The sequence below is a fragment of the Monodelphis domestica genome, chromosome 2 (assembly GCF_027887165.1).
Source record: "Monodelphis domestica isolate mMonDom1 chromosome 2, mMonDom1.pri, whole genome shotgun sequence".
NCBI classification, from domain to species: Eukaryota; Metazoa; Chordata; class Mammalia; order Didelphimorphia; family Didelphidae; genus Monodelphis; species Monodelphis domestica.
In genome coordinates this window covers 226743207-226762909 of record NC_077228.1, presented here as the reverse complement: position 1 = coordinate 226762909, position 19703 = coordinate 226743207, and the positions used below count along the sequence as shown (strand labels likewise).

Sequence of the window (19703 nt, the reverse complement as noted above, 5' to 3'; positions counted from 1 at the left end):
TTGGGAGACAAAGATAACATACATGCTCAGAACTATTTTGTTGTAGTGAGAGAAATATTTATATATACCATTTATCATATGGAAGCATGTCATGCCCTGTATCATGAACAAGTCCATGAAATTAAAGGCAATGCATTATAAAGAAGACATTAAAAGAGAACATAAGCTCCTTGAGGGTCAGGATTGCTTTGCTTTTTATCTGTATATTCTCAGCACCTAGAAAAGTGCCTTGGAAACATGCTCATCTTAATTCTTGCAGACTTGAAATAACTGTATTAACTGCTGGGTATCAGTTTAGGAGCCTCCACTAATATCTTTCTCTAATGCCTTGTTGTAGAATGGAATCTTTGGGATCTTTACTGGCACAATTAACATATTTGTTATGGAGAGACTGTAATCTTTGTTGGTGGAAGAAACACACATGTTGATTACAATTCAGATCCTTCATTCATAGAGCCTCTCCTGATCTTCTCCCCTAATTTATAGTAGTCTTCTCATCTTGGAGATACTTCTACCCATAAAGCCCTCTCCTCTAATTGGTGACTCTTGGCTGGGATAACCGATTCACAAGGTACCCGACCATGTATATTCAATTCATTCCCTGTTCTATTCCTGATTCTCTGGACTTTTCCACTTCCTTCCAGCAGCTTTTTAATCTTCACTAGCAAATATCTCACCTCCACCTTTCATTCTAGCTCCCACCTGTGTGTGTGTGTAATTTCCTATGAGAATGCAAGCTCCTCAAGAGTACAAATGATCTTTTCAGTTTGTTTTTGTATTCCCAGCCTGGCACATAGCAACCACTGAATACAATCCTCTCTTTCCCTCACCTTCTCAAACTGTAGCCATTCACTAATGTAGGCTATTTCGTACCACAGATTTGGATGGCAGTTCTCTTACATGCTCAAGATTACTGCTGAATCTAGCAAATGCCATCTCAGCATTTAGGTCAGTTGTTTGGGCTATACTAGCTTTAGCAAATATGCTTGATAGACGATTTCAGATTTTTCTGCTCTTAGAGACTTGCATTTAAAAAGGAAATCCTACAATATTTTCAGCTGAATTCTACATTTTTTCTAGTACTGATGCTACCCAACTATTTAGAAATTCCATAGAAAATTCCATCAGTCTAAACTTCTGATTACTCCCTAGAAGAAGAGATCTGTCCTCAGAAGATTCCTAACATAAGTCTATTCAACTTTTGTTGTTTAGGAAATTTTATACACAGAATTACCTACATAAGCAGCTTTCTCTGATTTCACCATGCCTTTGCATTTTTCTAATGAGAAATGCTTTTGTCTCATAAAATTTTCCAATGTTTAAATTAATACCTTATCCTCAGAAGGTGGTTGAAAAATCAGTTTTCATGTATTAATCTTTACTGTCATAGAATTGGGTCATCATAGATTGGTCATCTGGGACTAGTAATTCACAAAATATTAATTGAGTAGTTTCTCTGAGATTCTTCCCCCACAATGATCACTTTACATTTCTCCAACTTTATTTTTTCAACTCTTACCTTCTGTCTTAGTGTCAGTTCTAAGAAGAGTGGCAATGGTTAGGCAATGAAGTTAAATGACTTGCTCAGGATCATGCATTTTAAAAGGTATTTGAAAAGCTAGCAATTAAAATGCAAATAGAGGCTCAAGAAACTACTATGAATTAAATATGTATATGTATTTTTTTGGTTTGTTTGTTTTAAAAATGAATAGTGTAACTTAGAAACACAAAGTCCAGTCCAGTATAGGAATGCTATTCCTTTCCCCTGCCTCTTTCAGAGTACACTTCAAAATCATTTTCTATGCACATGGAAGAAAAAATAAACGTGGAAGTTTCATCTATGGTGGAATGAGTGAGCTAGGAAGTATCTGGGGCCATATTTGATAGTAAGCCTTCTCAACTCCAAGCCTGGTACTCTATTCACTGTGCTACCTAATTGCTCCTTCTCCAACTCATTTTCAGATTTTTAAAAACAATTTTATAATGTCTTTGGACATTCAGGATCTACTCCTAAGATCAAAAGAAAGAAAGCTGTAGCCTTTTATATGAATTAGCTTACAATATTCATTAAATATGCCTCAATTTTCATGTAGTTATAACATAAAAATTATATTTAGCAAACTGGTAATGGTAAGTTAATGATTAAAATACAACATATAGTAATAAACAAAACAATAACTCTATATATTGGATACATAGATAAAAAAGTAAAAGGTAAATTAATGTCATTAATAAGTATCACTGATTATGTACTGATCAATTCACAGGCAGGCACTTTGAATTTATTATTATATGAATTTCCATGTCTTTGTAATGAGATAGAAAATGCCTAAAAGAAAGAAAAAAATCTACAAAGCCCCTCCCTAAGTGTAGCATGGTTTAAGGACAATTACAGCATCAATATCTAGAGTAGGGTACTCACTTTTCTTTCTAATGGCTGTTAGCTCATTTACTTTAGTAATTCTCATTCCAGCTGTAAGGAAATCAAGGTGTATATTTTGCTATATCAAATGTATAATATTTCTTAATAATCACTTAACTCTGAGTCCCCATCCTAGTTTATTAAATTTTAAATAAATCAGAATAATATCTATCACATTCTCTCAAATGGAAAGTGTAAATAAATATCAGTTACTGGTTATATAATTACATTACACTATAACCATACAAAGCCAAATGTATTTAAATATTTTAATAATGTATCAAAGCAAGAAAGAGATCTGCCACCTCTGATCATCAACAGCAAGTGCTTCTTTCTTTTTTTTTTAACTGCTCATTTTAAAAATATGAAAACTCTCCTACAGCATTCATCTCTCTTGAGATGGCAGTCATAGCCTTGCAAGAATTCTCTTTATACTGTCTTTGCATATGAGAGTTAAATGTATTTCTCTCAGGAAATTTCTCTCTAGAATTAGAATTTTTCTCTTTGACAGTTAAATCACTAAGTCTCATGAAAGGAGTCATCTTTGTTCTTTTTCTCTGTCCACAGAAGTATGTCTCTAGCCACAACAGTTAAGTCCTTCCAGAATGACAAATTGCTTGTCTCAGTCTTCTCATAGGCTTCTTACAGATGACAGTTAAACTGTCACTCCCCAAAATTCATCCCCTTGTAAACATACAATAATGGTATTAGTCTTTGGGGCTAAAGCTGTTAGAGCTGGTGCTACATTTACATACATATGTATTTATGCATAGGTATGAAAATGTGATTGCATGGCTTTAGGTAACTCTTAATAAAGGATACTCCCACTACTAAAGCAAATAAGCAACAATTTTGCAATTTATATAGTCTTAGAGGTAGCTTAGGACACAGAAAGTTTAAATGAACTTGCCCCAAGTTACAAAATGAAACAGGGGCAAGTCAGTTAGGCTGACTCTCCTATATACTTCACTGGAGATGTTAAACTCAAATAGAAACAGGGGCTACTAAACCCTACAAACTCATCTGTTGTAGGTCACATATTATTGAAGAAAACACATTTTAACATTATCTATATTTCACTGTATTTATTTGTTTAAATTTTTTTTTTCCAATTACATCTTAATCTGGTTTGGGCCACACTGAAAGTGTTGTAGGTCACATATGGCTTGCTGATCACCTATCTGACGTTTATTTAACAAATACACTTAATATTCAGGGATAGAAGAGGCAAGAAAGCCTACTTCCAGAAAAGCATGGAAGTATGTAATTTACATGCACAGACAACTAATTTCAATCTGCTAATCGTGTTTGAAGGGATGAATTGTTAATTGGTCTCTGAGATGAAATTAGGGTTTGTTTAAAGTGAAAGCCTGGTTATTTATTGTTCCTACCTAGTTTATGTTTAGGTGAGAGAGAAATTTTGTCCATTACATTGTCCTTGGATGTAAGATTTGTGAGCTTCAAAAGGTCAGAATGTCTAGCCACCAGAGGTCATAGAATTGGACTCCATGTTAGTTTATGAATGGCTGAGACAGATTTTTTAGCAACAAGAATGATTGATCTGTGGCATACATTCATGCAATGCTGAAATTTAGACTCTGGTTATCTAGTGATTTTTCCATATTTGAAGAAACCTGATTGGATAAATTTGGACAGCTAGGTCATGCAGTGGATAGAGTTCTGGGATTGGAGTCAGCAAAAACTAAATTCAAATCCACATCTCCCACACTTACTAGCTATCTGACTCTAGGAAGGTCATTTAACCTTGTTTGTCCTATGTCTGTAAAATGTGCTGGAGAAGGAAATGACAAACCACTCCAGTATCTTTTCCAAGAAAACTCCAAATGGGGTCATGAAGAGTCAGACACAACTGAAAATGACTAAACAAACAAACAAACAAACAAAAACAACCAAAGATGAATGTTATGATGATGAATAGGATGAATACCATGTAGAAATAGTACTAAGTTTGGGTCTACTTTCCTCAGAGGTTGAGATAGTATAAGAGAGGGTATGCCCATCTGGTATTGAGGGGAATGCTTAAGATTTCAGTTACTGCTATATCTTCTCAGTAAAAAAAAACTAATTGCTATTAATTGGTTAAATATCAGTGGGTGATATTCACAGGTTGTTGTTAACACTGTGGAAAACATATCAGAATGGAAGTTTGAGCCAACAGCGTAAGAGGAACTACTCAGGGTTACCTTAGAACCCTTAGGAGAGAGCCTAGTTCTGGGAACCTTACCTGCTAATGTGTATGTGCACTGTGGTAGTAAGACCAGAGTTTCATTATATTTAAGATCTAGCTCAGTTTATGAGTAATTTCTCAACTCCTAAACCCATAATTGCATATGAGCTAAGGTGTGTTAAAATTAATTGAATAAAAATAAATACCTGGCTAAGCTGATGAAAAGTCAATACATCTCACTGAATTTTTTTTGGAGGGAGGACAGATTGTTTTGATATGAAGGGTGCTTACTTTCTATAAGCTGTTTAAAATTCAAAGACTAATTCCAAATAATGGGCAACATTTGTTTTTTTGATTGATATGTAATATATTTATGAAAAATCAGAAAATCACGTGGACCACAAATATAAAAGAGTTCATCTGAATTCAGCTATAGTATTTTGGTTCTTTAAGATTTTGTTGAAAAATTTATTTAATCCTGACTATACACAACTCATGTAACTTGTCAATGTTGTCTTTGCAGGTTTATAGGCAGGCCCCTATTGAGACGGAAGGTTTTCTACCTCCTCTTGTGAATCTGCTTTTCATGAACTACCACTGGCAGTGAAGTTTCCATTTGTCATGTGAGAACTGTTCAAATATTAACCAAGAACCTAAACGAAATGAATACCTGTGCTAAAAAGAAATGAGTTGAGAGGGTTGAAAGTATTGTCATGCATATACACATCCTCAGAGCAACAAAGTTTCCCAGAGCTGGGAGAACTCACAGTCATTTAAGCCTTTTCAAATTTATTTTGTAATGAATATTTATAAAAATGTGTTTTCGAATAGACTATACATTATTAAGGATTTGTATATTGGGATACTTCTCTTTTCACTAACCAGCATAACCCTGAAATAATAAGAACTTGAAGGAAATTATTCAAATCAAGAAAGAAATAGAAGCAATCTTCTCTGATTCAGAAGCAAGCCAATCATCCAATACAATCTAATACAACAAGCATTTATTAACTGTTACTAGATACAAAATATTGTCTTGTGCCAGAGGTACTTGGGCAAAATGAAAAATAGGTCATGGCCTTAGGGAGCTTACAATCTAGTTAAAATTTTAAACTATTGGCTAGCTAATTCACACCATAGAAATACTATGATTTGAGTATGCTGAGATCCTAAAGCAGTTCATGGAACTTCTAGATGTTTCTTTATATTTTTTCTTTTTCTTTTAAATTTAATTATATTTTTTTGGTTATATTACTCACTTTATTTCCCTCCCTCCTCTCCAACCACCCCTCCCATATAAGATGCACAATTTCATTGGGTATTATTTGTGTCCTTGATCAGAACCCATTTCCATAGTGTTTGCACTAGGATCTTCATTTTGAGTCTACATCCCCAACCATATCCATTTAACCCATGTATTCAAGCAGTTATTATTTTTTTTTGGTAGTTTCTACTCCCACAGTGTTTCCTCTGAATGTGGATAGTGGTTTTTCTCATAGATTCCTCCAAGTTGTTCAGGATCACTGCATTGCCACTAATGGAGAAGTACATTACATTTGATTATGCCACAGTGTATCAGTCTCTGTGTACAATGTTTTCCTGGTTCTGCTCCTCTCGCTCTGCATCACTTCCTGGAGGTTGTTCCAGTCTCCATGGAATTCCTCCACTTGATTATTCCTTTGAGCACAATAGTATTCCATCACCAATATATACCACAATTTGTTTAGTCATTCCCCAATTGAAGGGCATCACCTCATATTCCAATTTTTTGCCACCACAAAGAGAACAACTATGAATATTCTTGTACATGTCTTTTTCTTATTATCTCTTTGGGGTACAAATCCAGAAGTGCTAAAGCTGGATTAAAGGGGAGACAGTCTTTTATTGTCCTTTGGGCATAGTTCCAAATTGCCCTCCAGAATGATTGGATCAATTCACAACTCCACCAGCAATGTATTAATGTCTCAACTTTGCCACACTCCCTCCAGTATTCATTACTTTCCTCTGTTGTCATGTTAGCCAATCTGCTATGTGTGAGGTAATAGCTCAGAGTTGTTTTGATTTGCATTTCTCTGATTATTAGAGATTTAGAGCACTTTTTCATGTGCTTATTAATAGTTTTGATTTCTTTAACTAAAAATTGCTGATTCATGTTCCTTGCCCATTTATAAATTGGAGAATGGCTTAATTTTTTGTATAATTGATTTAGCTCTTTGTAAATTTGAGTAATTAGACCTTTGTCAGAGGTTTTTGTAATGAAGATTGTTCCCCAATTTGTTGCTTCCCTTGTAATTTTGGATGCATTAGTTTTATTTGTAAAAAACTTTTTAATTTGATGTAATCAAAATTATTGATTTTACATTTTGTGATTTTTTTCTAGCTCTTGCTTGGTTTTAAAGTATTTCCTTTCCCAAAGATCTGACAAGTATACTATGTTGTGTTTGCCTAATCTGCTTATAGTTTCCTTCTTTAAATTCAGGTCATTCACCCATTCTGAGTTTATCTTGGTGTAGGGTATGAGATGCTGATCCAAACCTAATCTCTCCCATACTGTCTTCCAATTTTCCCAGCACTTTTTATCAAATTTTTTGGGTTTTGGTCCCCAAAACTGGGATCTTTGGGCTAATCATAGACTGTCTTGCTGAGGTCATTTGCCTCTAGTATATTCCACTGATCCTTCTTTCTGTCTCTTAGCCAATAACAAATTGTTTTGATGACCATTGCTTTATAATAGTTTGAGATCTGGGACTACAAGTCCTCCTTCCTTTGCAATTTTTTTTCATGATTTCCCTTGATATCCTTGATCTTTTGTACTTCCAAATAAACTTTGTTATGATTTTTTCTAACTCAGTAAAAATGTTTTTTTGGTAGTTCAATGGATATGGCACTAAATAAGTAAATTAATTTGGGCAGGATTGTCATTTTTATTATGTTAATTCGTCCTACCAATGAGCAATAAATGTTTCTCCAATTGTTTAGATCTAGTTTTTATTGTGGAGAGTGTTTCGTAGTGGTGTTCATATAATTCCCATGTTTGTCTCGGCAGATAGATTCCTTAGTATTTTATATTGTCTAGGGTGATTTTAAATGGAATTTCTCTTTCTAATTCTTGCTGCTGAAATGGGTTGGAGATATATAGAAATGCTGATGACTTATATGGGTTTATTTTGTATACTGCGACTTTGCTAAAGTTGCTGATTATTTCCACTAGTTTTTTATTTGATTCTCTAGGATTTTTTAAGTAGACCATTCTATCATCCGCAAAGAGTGATAGCTTGGTCTCCTCATTACCAATTTTAATGCCTTCAATTTCTTTTTCTTCTATAATTACTACTGCTAGTGTTTTTAGTACAATGTTAAATAATAGAGGTGATAATGGGCATCCTTGTTTCTCTCCTGATCTTATTGGAAGGCTTCTAGTTTATCCCCATTTCAGATGATGTTTGCTGATGGTTTTGGATATATACTGTTTATTATTCTTAGGAAAGGCCCTTCTATTCCTATACTTTCTAGTGTTTTCACTAGGAATGGGTGTTGTATTTTATCAAAGGCTTTTTCTGTATCTATGGAGATGATCATGTGATTTTTGTCAGTTTGCTTGTTGATATGGTCAATTATGTGGATAGTTTTCCTAATATTGAACCATCCTTGCATTCCTGGTATGAATCCTACCTGGTCATAGTGAATAACCCTTGTGATGACTTGCTGCAGTCTTTTTTGCTAGTATCATATTTAAGATATTTGCATCTATATTCATTAAGGAGATTGTTCTATAGTTTTCTTTCTCTGTTTTTGACCTGCCTGGTTTTGGGATCAGTACCATAGTTGTGTTGTTTGTTAAATGAATTTGGTAGAACTTCTTTGCTTATTCTGTCAAATAGTTTGTATAATATTGGGATTTGTTGTTCTTTGAATGTTTGATAGAATTCATTTGTGAATCCATCTGGACCTGGGGATTTTTTCTTAGGGAGTTCTTTGATGGCTTGTTCAATTTCCTTTTTGATATGGGGTTGTTTAGGTAATCTATTTCTTTCTCTGTTAGTCTAGGCAAATCATATTTTTGTAAGTAATCATCCATATCACCTAGATTGCCATATTTGTTGCCATATAATTGGGCACAATAGTTTTTTTTTTCAGTTTACTTGCAGCACTTTTATTTTTCCTTAAACAATGACATGTTGGGCATTACAATTCTCAACTCAGGATGGCTTACAAATTTTGGTATTCTACTCTCATGTGAGAACATTAAGGCAATGTACAAAAATCTTACATAAATTAACTAGATGCACAAATTTACAGAGGTTGTAAATGCAACTTTTGCAACTCAAGGTTGAGTAACTTAGCCCATGACTTAGGGGGAAAACAGTGGTTTAAGGAAAAAAAAACAATTCCTAAGGATTCATTATGTATTCCTGCTAGGATGATGACAAGATGTAACATACATTTAATAAACTCTTGCCAGCCTTAGGAGAGAAATTCTGCAAGTCAGCTCTTCTAGATGCTGGAAATCAGACCTTTAGATACCCTGTACAGATCTGATGCTTTATAGAACTAAACTGTACAGCTTTTGAGTGTCAACCAGCCAGATACTATATTGCCATGTTATCAGGTTGATTCTCTATAGAAGTTAACTCAGCCTTACCTGTCAAAATGAAGTGACCTGTATCAGGGTTTACATCAAAGATATATACAAGGCATGCAAAAATGTACATCAAGGGAACAACTGTTAATTTAAATACAAGGTCAAATCAGTAATGGTTCAATAATCTAAAAAGTGCTGATATTTGTTTAATATCAGATACAAACTTCCCCAAGGTCAAGTTTCTTTTCAAAGAAGGCTTATTCCAGTTTCATGAGGCTAACATGAGGTGTATATTTGGCAGGGCAAATTTTTACTTTGTGAATACTCATGCAGCAAATGCTATGCATCTGCTAGCAGTCCATTTAGAAGCATTTGTGATGGACAATGGATGGGCCAGATTCTTCATATTTCTGCTTGCTGATCCACATCTGCTGGAAAGTGGAGAGAGAAGCCAGAATAGAGCCACCAATCCAGACGGAATACTTACATTCAGGGGGAGCAATAATCTTAATTTTCATTGTGCTAGGTACCAGGGCTATGATTTCTTTCTGCATTCTGTCAGCAATTCCAGGGTACATGGTAGTACCACCAGACAATACTGTGTTGGCATACAGATCCTTTTGGATATGAACATCACACTTCATGATAGAATTGAAAGTGGTCTCATGAATGTCACAGGATTCCATTCCCAGGATGGATGGCTAGAAGTGGGCCTCTGGACACCTGAGCCTCTCATTGCCAATGGTGATCACCTGGCCATTGGGAAGCTCATGGCTCTTCTTTGGGGAAGAGGATGAAGCAGCAGTGGCCATCTCCTGCTTGAAGTCCAGGGCAACATAGCACAGCTTCTCCTTGATGTCTTGAACAATTTCCCTTTGAGCTGTGGTAGTGAAGCTATATCCTCTTTCTGTCAGTATCTTCATGAGGTAGTCTGTCAGATCATGAACAGCCAAATCTAGATGAAGGATGGCACATGGAAGGGCATAACCCTCATATATGCGCACAGTGTGGGTGACACCATTACCAGAGTCCATAACAATACCAGAGGTACGACCAGAGGCATACAGAGACAACACAGCCTGAATAGCAACATACCTGGCTGGAGTGTTGAAGGTCTCAAACATGATCTGTGTCATCTTCTCTCTGTTGGCCTTGGGGTTTAAGGGAGCTTCTGTAAGCAGAACAGGGTGTTCCTCAGGGTCTACACGAAGCTCATTGTAGAAGGTATGGTGCCAGATTTTCTCCATGTCATCCCAGTTAGTAACAATGCCATATTCAATAGGATACTTCAGAGTCAGGATACCTCTCTTTCTCTGGACTTCAGCACCAACACAACTGTCTTTCTACTCCATTCCCACCATGATAGCCTGGTGTCTTGGGCATCCAACAATGGAGGGGAACACAGACCAAGGATCATCATCCCTAGCAAAGCCAGAATTGCACATGCCAGAGCCATTGTCAATGACAAGAGCAGCAATTTCTTCTTCCATTTTTATTCAATCTGAGGTTGCGAACCGTCTTAGTCTGAGAAATTAGAGCCAAAGGGAAGGGAGGGGGGCAAAAATTGGGGAAATGTCCAAAGAAGCCTACAATTGCTGCCGGCTACCACTGAGTGGGACCCAGGCATAATAGTTTTTAATGACTGCCTTAATTTCCTCTTCATTAGAGGTAAGGTTTCCCTTTTCATCTTGAAAACTATCAATTTGGTTTTCTTCTTTCCTTTTTTTAATTAGACTGACCAGTACTTTGTAAATTTATTTTCTTTTTCAAAGTACCAACTTATGGTCTTATTTAGTAAATCAATAGTTCTTTGGCTTTCAATTTTATTAATTACTCCTTTGATTTTTAGGATCTCATATTTCATCTTCATCTGAGGATTTTTAATTAGTTCACTTTCTAGTTTTTTAAATTTGCATACCCAATTCATTGACCTCTGCCCTTCTTAATTTGTAAATATATGAACTCAAGGATATAATTTCCACCTGAGTACTGCTTTGGCTGCATCCCATAGGTTTTGAAAGGATATCTCATCATTGTCATTTTTTTCTACGATTTGTTCTTTGACTAACTGGTTTTGGAGAATTGTATTAATTAATTTCCAATTAATTTTTGATTTACCTCTCCATGTACACTTACTAATTATTATTTTCATTGCATTGTGATCTGAAAAGGTTGCATTTATTGTTTCTGCTCTTTTGCACTTCTTTGCAATGTTTTTATGACGTAATACATAGTAAAACTTTGTGAATGTACCATGTGCTACTGAAAAGAAGGTGTATTCCTTTTTGTCCCTATTTCCACATATCTACTAACTCTAATTTTTCAAGATTTCATTTACTTCTCTTACCTCTTTCTTATTTATTTTTTGGTTTGATTTATCTAGGTCAGATAGAGGAATGTTCAGTCTCCCACTAGTATAGTGTTTCTATCTATTTCATTCTTGACCTCCACTAGTTTCTCATTTAGAAATTTAGATGCTATGCCATTTGGTGCATACATGTTGAGTGTTGATATTTCCTCATTGTCTATACTTCCTTTTATCAGGATATAATTACTTCCTTATCTCTTTTTATTAGATTTATTTTTACTTTGGCTTTGTCAGATATCATGATTGCGACTCCTGCCATCTTTGTATCAGTTGATGCCCAAAAGATTTGGCTCCATCCTCTTACTTTCACTCTAAGTGTATCTACCTTCCTCATATATGTTTCTTGAAGACAGTATATGGTAGGGTTTTGGTTTCTAATCCACACTGCTATTTGCTTGTGTTTTATGGGTGAGTTCATACCATTCACATTCAGAGTTATAATTACCAGCTGTGTATTACCCACTATTTTGATTTCTACTCCTAGTCCTGCCTTTTCTTCTTTCACTCATTTCCTTCTAAACCAATGTTTGTTTTTAATCAGTCCCCATAGTTCCCACCCTTATTTTACTTTACTTTCTAACCCCTCCCTTCTTATTCTTCCCCTTATTTTCCCTGCAGGCCCTTTAAACTACCTTTCCCTCCCCTCCTTTATGCTTCCCTCCCCACCAGTTCATTTGTTATCCTTCTACTCCCCTATAGGGAGAAAATCTATTCTCTGCCCCAATGGATTGGATTGTTCTTCCCTCTTTGGGTCAATTTCAATGCACATTAGAGTTGAGTATTTCCTGTCCCCACCTCTTTACCCTTTCAGTGTATTGATGCTCTCCCCCCTCCCACAAGGAGCTTCTTAGTGACATATAAGTTTACCCTCTTTGATTTCCTTTTCCATTTCTTTTAGTATTAATCTCTTTTTTAAGCTCTAGTTGTAAACATATGGATGTGTATTTATCCATACATATATCTATATACCTATTTATGTCTTGTTACTTCATCCCATACAGTATGTCATTGTGCCTTCTAAATGTAATTTTTCTAGCTGTCCAGGTGATAACAGTTTTTAAGATTTACCAACAACCTTTTTTCTTATAGGGATACATATCATTTTAATTCATTGAGTCTCTTAAAAAAGTTTTTTTTGGTTTTGTTTTTCTTTTTTTCCCCTCTTTTTTAATTACCTTTTGATGGTTCTCTTGAATTCTGTGCTTGAACATCAAATTTTTTGTTCAGGTCTGGTCTTTTCCTTCCAAATTCTTGGTGTTCTTCTATTTGTTTAATGACCATACTTTCCCCTCTAAGAATATAGTCAGTTGTGCTGGGTAGTTGATTCTTGGTTGTAGACCTAATTCCCTTGCTTTCTGGAATATCATATTCCATGGCTTCCGATCCTTCAGTGTAGATGCAGTCAGATCCTGTTTTATCCTCACTGTGGTTCCATGGTATTTGAATGACTTCATCTTGGCAGCTTGTAATATTTTTTCTTTGGTATGATAGTTCTTGAATTTGGCTATAACATTCCTGGGTGTTGTCAGATGGGGATTAAGTACAGGAGGTGATTTGTGGATTCTTTCAATCTCCACTTTTCCTTCTTGTTCTAGAATAAAGGGCAGTTTTCTTGAATAAGTTCCTGTTGTATTATGTCTAGGCTTTTTCTTTTGTCATGTTCTTCTACTAGACCAATGACTCTTAAATTGTCTCTACTCGTATGAATTTCTAAACCTTCTGTTTTGTGAGTGAGATATTTCATATTTTCCTCAATTTTTTCATTCTTTGGGTTTTGTTTTATAGTGTCTTGCTACCTTGTGAGGTCACTTAATTCTAGTTTTTGTATTCTGGTTCTTAAAGACTGGATGTCATCCCTGGCTTTTTGGTCATCCTTCTCCTTCTGGTCTGATTTTCTTTGGAGGTCATCTTTCATCCTCTTTGCCTCATCTTTCATCTCCTTTGCCTCACTTTCAAGCTGGTTGATTTTGGCTTTCAACACAGTATTTTCTGTTTCCAGATGACTTATCTTAGTCTTTAAGTTCTTTTCCCAATTGTCTTCAGCCTCTCTTAATTGTATTTTGAATTGCATTTTGAGTTCTTCCAAAGCCTGCATCCAATTAGCTGGGATTTCTGATTTTTCCTTTGCTGATCCCTCCCCCTCTGTTTCCTTTGCTCTTTGATTCTTACCTGTACAGAAGCTGTCTATTGTAATTTACTTCCTCTTTTTCTGTTTTTTGCTCATATTTACCCCTTCTTTACTCCCCATATTTGTCTGTGCTCTTGCTCCTCTCATTTTTTTGGTTTTGGGGGTTTCTGTCAGTTTCCCCTCTTGGAGCTTTGACAGAAGGTCACTCCCTGCAGTCTGTGGGGGATGGGTGTTGTAGTTTGAGCTTCCCTGTCCTGTGGAGGCTTTTGATTGGATTAAATTAAAGTCCAAAATCTGTGAGGGAGGGTTGCTTGTGTTTGGTCTTCCCTGATCTGTGAAGACTTTTGATGGGATTAAGTTCAGCTGTGTTGGGCTGGATGTGCCCTGAGGCCAAAGCCTCCTGGAAGGCTAGAGCAATATGGAGGGTCTTCCTAGCTCTGTCCAGGCTGCCAGGTCTTCACTCCCTCTCCTGCTCCTTCCCCACCAACTGTGTTCGACGCTCTGAGCCTGGCACAGTCCTGCCCACAAGGTACACCGTCCAGACCAATGCCTTTTCCCATCCAGAGGTTCCTGATGCCTGCTGGAGGCTTAGCACTCTAGGTGGGGGAGGAGGGGAGGTATCCTGGGACCTTCCTTTTGCCTTCCCTTTAAATCTGAGTGTTCTCGGATTCTGTCTTTGGCTGGCTTACCTTTTGGATTGAGTCCAGCAGGAGTGTTCTTTGGCTCTGTCTTGTGGTCAGGTTTGATTTTCAGTCTCCTAGGAGCATTCAGTTTGTGATGGGTAAGGAAGGGATTTCAGAGTTCTGAAATTCTGCTGCTTCTAAGCTGCCATCTTGACTCTGTCCCATGGATATTTGTTTTATGTTTAAGAAATAGCTTAATCACCTGCTAGAATCTTCCTGGTATGGATATGACTGAAGTCAAGAGAGATTATGAAGGCCAAAAACTGTGCACTTTCTCCATGTGAAATGTTCGATATCCAGGAATTTGCTTAATTACAAGACATGGGGATATAAGCTAGGAGGAAGTCGTGATAGGGGATAGGAAGAGCAGAAGGTAAATTTGAAGAACAACATGATTTTAATCATTACCAAAAAAAGATGTGATGAAAATTTTTTTAATTAAGGAAAACATTTCCTTGTTTCTTTTTTATTTTCCAAAGCAAAGTATCTCTTTTTTTTTTGCCCTTCCATGCAGCTTTATGATTCACACCTTTATTGGGTAGAAAAATAAAAAAATAAAAAATATATTGTCCTAGCCTCATAATTTTCTTTTTTTTCCCTTCAACTTTTTATAGTTACTCTGCTGGAAGTTGCTGATTTAAGCTGGGTTATATCTAGCACTGATTATATTTCTTCTATCATTGTATCTCATTTTTCCCTTAGTGTGGAGAGAACTAATTTACTGCCCAACTGACTACTGCAGCAGGTAAGTTCACAATTTTACATTTAACTTTCAAATTCTCTTTTATTTCCCCCTTTCACTGTATAGGGGTTCTGAACATTGACAATGCATGCAACTCTTGGGTCTGTTTGGAGAAATGGGGTTTGCCCTATTCATCCAGAGATTGACTGGACAGCAAGGAAGGGCTTTAGAGATAAGCAATGGGAAATCATTTACTTCTTTCTCTTTACATTCACTTCAATTCTTTGTTTTATAAGTGGTCTACATACCTCATAGGTAACCAATATATATTCATCACTTCAATTTTTAAGAGCTTTCCCCTGCCTTTATAAAGGAGTTTTTGTTATAGCTAGGTAAATGCAGAGGCAGAAACTAAAGTATATAGAAGTACAAAAACACACATTCAAAATGGTATAATTTAAAAATATTTCTTGGATACGGAATCATATTCAAATCCTGTGACTTATTCCCCATGTTAGCCTGGATGAGACACTTTCCATCTGGGTATCCTCCATTCCTAGAATATTCTGCTTTCTCATCTCTGCCTCTTTGTTCTCCTGGTTTTCTTCAAGAATTAGTTCAAAATTCCACCTTCTGCAGGAAGTCTTTTTTTCTTTTTTTAGTGAACTTAGGTATCAAAGCCTTCCCAAATCAGACTTTTAAATTCTGTTTCCCTAGTTTTAGAAAAACCACCTCCCCTATGTGATATCGAAATCACTTTAAAAGACTGATATATATTAATTTAAGGTCGCCAAGGAATTCAGCTATGTAATTCCTAAATGAAACCTCAAGTCAGCAGTCAACCTTTTATGGAGTTTTTAATTATAAACAGAAGGAAGAAAGGTATGAGAGAGAGAGAGAGAGAGAGAGAGAGAGAGAGAAAGGGGAAAGAAGGGAATAGGGCTTAAATACTCCCTCTGCTTAGGCTGGGCCAAAGGCCCAAGCCCTTAGATAGCTGAGGCAAAGAAAAGAGATCAGTCCCTATCACTCACGTGACCAAAAGGGAGAAACAGTCTCAGGGGCCTCCACCTCCAGCCTCCTTCAGAGCAAGCCCTCCTCTCAGAGCAAAACCTCCTCTGAGCAAAAAACCTTCCTCTCTCCTCAGACCCCGCTATCTTTAAGTCAACAATCTAAGTCCCCTCCCCTCAGTTCTCACATCTACCAATCACTGTTGATGTCTCCCCTGTGCCAATGGTGGCTCTAGGTTAACCCAGGACTGCCCAGAGGTTTGTTTCCTTTGCACATGTCTGTTGAAGGTCATATTCTCAAATAATTAAATCTTGATCTTTGCTGCAGCCCTTCCTAAATCCTGTTAGACTGAGTAAGGTGGAGATTATAAGTTCCAAGACCTGGTTCTGTCATTCCAAGTATCTCTATTGTATCAATTCTAAAATCAATCATGACTCAAATAACTTCCTGTTCTATGCTTAAGCATAGGTCAAAGCCCTTTCCATTGTTTAGCAAAAGGTTTCTGTCCTAAAGTAGTCTTAAGTAGGGAGGAGAAGGACCCTCCCATGCCAAGGGTTTTCACATTCCAATAGAGTTCTTACTATCAGTAGGAAATTTTTTCAAGTATGAAATTTCCCAATGGGGAAATTTCCAACATTCATAAGTCTAAGAAATTTTAAGGTTTACACCTATTAGAATATAAGCCCCTCAAAGGCAGGGGCTGTTTTTGCCTTCCTTTGTCTCCCACTGCTTATTGGCTAAATGTCTGGCACAGGCTAAGCATTTAATAAATGTTTTTTGATTTAGTGACACCCCAAATGGAGGCACATACTATTTCCTGAAGTTGCTACCTGTCTCCTTCATTAGTACATACTATAGAGGAAAAAAAGTGGGTGATAATATGATTCAGCATTCTCATTTTTTATTCTCCTTGCACTGGATAATGACTGCCTTGTTAAAATGAACAAAGATTACCTATTTTCCTTTCTAGGTACACTAACTATTCATTCTTGTTTACCAAAAATACCCTGAAATTGAGACAGTATTTGTCTGAAGATAAATGATCAAGATTCTGTTCAATCATCTCAAGAAGACTTTGTTGCCCTTTGGGTAATTTTCTGTATCAGAGAAAGGAATCTAGTTAATATTAAATTCTGGAGTAATTTCCTGATTACTGCCTCTATCTCATATTCTCATCTCACCAACAACCATGCATCTATTTGTGACAACAATCTGTCTTGGCCCCTCTCAACTGGTTAAGGATATGTTACAGTGTTAATCAATTTCAAGGATTTAAAGCAAATAGTCAAAATATTATGCCTTGGCCAACACTATTAATTAAAATTCTATATGAGATAATTATTTTGCTTCTGCCTAACAGATATATTTAAAGAGGATGAGATTATTTTAATCTTTGTGCAGATTCTAAAACCTTGATTGTTGATGTTCTAAACTTCTTTGGACTATAAAATGATATATGTTTTAAGGTGGATCTATATATTATTCTTTTCCATTTTCAAAGAATTAAATGTTATTTTTCCTTTAAAAATCATTTGTCATGGTTTTGTTTTGTTTGTTTTTACATAAATAAAATCTGGGCAAATATGATAGCATTTCAATTATTTAGAGGTCACATACCCAGGACATAGCTAAGAAACAGGAAACAAAGGGGCAGAGTCAGATGGCGGCCTAGAAGCAGCAGAAGTTCAGACCTCTGAATACCCTTCCTTACCCATCACAATCTGAATGCTCATAGGGAACTGAAAAATCATACCTAACTACAAGACAGAGCCAAGGAAACCTCCTGCTGGACTCAATCCAAAAGGTAAGCACCCCTCAAAAGCCAGAATCTGAGAACACTTGGATTTAAGCGGAAGGCAGAAGAAAGGCCCCGCACCTAGAGTGCTAAGCCTCCAGGGGCAGTGGGAACCTCTGGGTGGGCAAAGGCGCTGGTCTGGAGGGTGTACCTTGCGGGCAGGGCTGTGCCATGCTCAGAGCATCGAACATCGGTGGTGGGGAAGGAGCTGGAGAGGGAGCATAGAGTGGGAAACCTGTCAGAGCTCTGGAGACCCTCCATATTGATCAAGTCTTCCAAGAGGTTTTGGCCTCAGAGCACACCGAAACTTAACACAGCTGAACTTAATCCCATCAAAAGTCTTCAGAGGTCAGGGAATCCCAAGCTCCAACAGCCCTCCCCCACAGAGTGCTAGACTGTAATCGAATCAAAAGCCTCCAGAGGGCAGAGAATCTCAAAATCCAACACTCATCCCCCACAGACTGCAGAGAGATCTCCTGACAAAGCTCCAAGAGGAGAAAATGACAGAAAGCCCCAAAACCAAAAAAAAAAATGAGAGGATCAAGAGCACAGACAAATACGAGAAGCAAAGAAGGGGTAAATATGAGCAAACAACAGAAAAATAAGAAATTACAAGAAGACAGATTTGGCACAGGCAATGATCTAAGAGCAAACATAACAGAGGAGGAAGCAAGCAATAAAACAGAAATCCCAGCTAATTGGATGCAGGCTTTGGAAGAACTCAAAATGCAATTCAAAACACAATTAAAAGAGGTTGAAGACAATTGGGAAAAGAATTTAAAAACTAAGATAAGTCATCTGGAAACAGAAAATAGTGTCTTGAAAGCCAAAATCAATCTGCTTGAAAAATGAGGCAAAGGAGATGAAAGATGAGGCAAAGAAGATGAAAGATAAGGCAAAGGAGATGGGAGATGAGGTAAAGAGAAGGAAAGATGACCTCCAAAGAAAATCAGACCAGAAGGAGAAGGATGACCAAAAAGGCAAGGATGAAATCCAGTTTTTAAGAACCAGAATACAAAAACTAGAATTAAATGACCTCACAAGGCAGCAGGACATTATAAAACAAAACCAAAAGAATGAAAAAATTGAGGAAAATCTGAAGCATCTCATTCACAAAACAGATGATTTAGAAAATCATACAAGGAGAGACAATTTAAGAATCATTGGTCTACCAGAAGACCATGACAAAAGAAAAAGTCTGGACATAATACTACAGGAAATTATTCAAGAAAACTCTCCCGATATTCAAGAACAAGTGGGCAAAGTGGAGATTAAAAGAATCCACAGATTACCTTCTGTACTTAATTCCCAACATACAACACTCAGGAATGTTATAGCAAAATTCAAGAACTACCAGACCAAAGAAAAGGTATTACAAGTTGCCAAAAAGAAGTCAGTCAGATTCCATGGAACCACAGTGAGGATAATGCACAATCTGGCAGCATCCACACTGAAGGACTGAAAAGTATAGAATATGATATTCCAGAAAGCAAGGGATCTAGGTCTATAACCAAGAATCAACTACCAAGCACAACTGACCATATTCTTAGAGGGGAAAGTATGGTCATTCAACAAAATAGAAGAATTCCAAGAATTTGTAAAGAAAAGAACAGACCTGAACAGAAAATTTGATGCCCAAGCACAGAACTCAAGAGAATCTTCAAAAGGTAATTAAAAAAGAGGAGAAAAAGAAAAACAAAACAAAAGAAAACAACAAAAAATCTTTTTTAAAGAGATTCAATTAGTTAAAATGATATGTATCCCTATAAGAAAAGAGGTTGTTGGTAACTCTTAAAAACTGTTATCACTTGGGCAGCTAGAAGAATTACACATAGAGGGAACAGTGG

The 19703-nt window shown here is 36.5% G+C and overlaps 1 protein-coding gene and 1 pseudogene across 2 annotated transcripts in view; both read right to left on the bottom strand.

The window, feature by feature from the left end:
- PRKCA (protein kinase C alpha) overlaps positions 1-19703 on the bottom strand; it is a 590805-nt gene that overhangs the window by 51131 nt on the left and 519971 nt on the right. The window lies entirely within an intron of this gene.
- On the bottom strand, positions 9393-10822 carry LOC100024693 (actin, cytoplasmic 2-like; annotated as a pseudogene).